We start from the raw sequence: 1,486 nt of genomic DNA, 5'->3' as shown, positions 1-1,486 counted from the left end.
CCGTCTCAAAAAAAAAAAAAAAAAAAAAGATACCAGATTGCAAATCCAGTCTATTACTAAACTGCTGATGCTGGAAACAAGCCAATTAGGCAGACTTGGGGGACTCTTTAGTTGAAATGACCATTATCCCAAGAATGTATTTTATTTAATATATATGTATATACTATGTGCTCAAGTGTATACTAAGCAATTCAATTTGGAGAGCAAGGGTAGGATTTTTAAAGTTTGACACATGCAGAAATTTTACATTTAAATTTTGGTGTCTTCTGACATCAACTAAAGTAATAACCATGTTAAATTATCTATTTATATCCATATATTTGTATATAGATACAGTGCAGAACATATTATCTATTCTATATCTATGTATCTACCTATATCGATATATTGTATATGTATATATGTGTATATGTTAAATAAAATTATGTTATTAAAATGTTAGTAAAGTTACATGTTATTTAAAACATGTTAAATGAAATAAGAGGAGGTAACAACCTATGGCCTCCTGCGTTTTCTCGGTTTCCTATAAAATGAGAACTACAATAGCCTCTTGTCAGGGAAATTAAATAATAGCTTTAAAGTGTTCTGCATGGTGCCTACAAGTTAGCCAATTTCTAAGTATTTATAAAACGTCCACCATTTTTGCCTCTTGGGCTAACCTTAAAAAAGAAGTTGACGTGTACCAAGCAGAGAAAAGGAAATCATTCCAGGAGGGAGAATGCTGCACACGAAGCTATGGTGGTAAGAGAATATGGCCTGTGGAACAAATTCAGTGGTTGAACTGAAGATAATAAGACTGACTAAAAGCAGGAACACTATTTTTTTTTTTTTTTTTTTTTGAGACGGAGTCTCACTCTGTCGCCCAAGCTGGAGTGCAGTGGCCAGATCTCAGCTCACTGCAAGCTCCGCCTTCCGGGTTCACGCCATTCTCCTGCCTCAGCCTCCCGAGTAGCTGGGACTACAGGCGCCCGCCACCTCGCCCGGCTAGTTTTTTGTATTTTTAGTAGCGATGGGGTTTCACCATGTTAGCCAGGATGGTCTTGATATCCTGACCTTGTGATCCGCCCGCCTCGGCCTCCCAAAGTGCTGGGATTACAGGCTTGAGCCACCGCGCCCGGCCAGGAACACTATTTAAAGGGCCAAAATAAGAGGTGAGAAACTCCTGGATTAGAATAGTAGCCAAGGAGAAGAAGAGATAGATAAAAGAGCTATCTAGGATGTATAGCTGATAGGAACTAAGGGATGATTACATGGAGATGAAGAAGAGAGCAACAGATATGCCAGGTTTCTAATGTGGTTTACTGGATGTATGTTGGTGACATTCAATCGCAGAGCCACACACATATTTTAGAGGAAGAAGCTGATGCATTTGTTTTTTGTTTTTTGTTTTGTTTTTTTTTTTGAGACGGAGTCTCGCTCTGCCGCCCAGACTGGAGTGCAGTGGCCGGATCTCAGCTCACTGCAAGCTCCGCCTCCTGGGTTTAGG

General features: G+C 39.5%; 1 protein-coding gene across 1 annotated transcript in view; it reads right to left on the bottom strand.

The window, feature by feature from the left end:
• The window catches only part of TTC26 (tetratricopeptide repeat domain 26), a 71,606-nt gene that overhangs the window by 53,322 nt on the left and 16,798 nt on the right, over nt 1–1,486 (bottom strand). The window lies entirely within an intron of this gene.

The sequence above is a fragment of the Colobus angolensis genome, unplaced genomic scaffold (genome assembly GCF_000951035.1).
Source record: "Colobus angolensis palliatus isolate OR3802 unplaced genomic scaffold, Cang.pa_1.0 Scaffold2, whole genome shotgun sequence".
Taxonomy (NCBI): domain Eukaryota; kingdom Metazoa; phylum Chordata; class Mammalia; order Primates; family Cercopithecidae; genus Colobus; species Colobus angolensis.
This window is presented reverse-complemented; position numbering and strand designations above follow the sequence as displayed.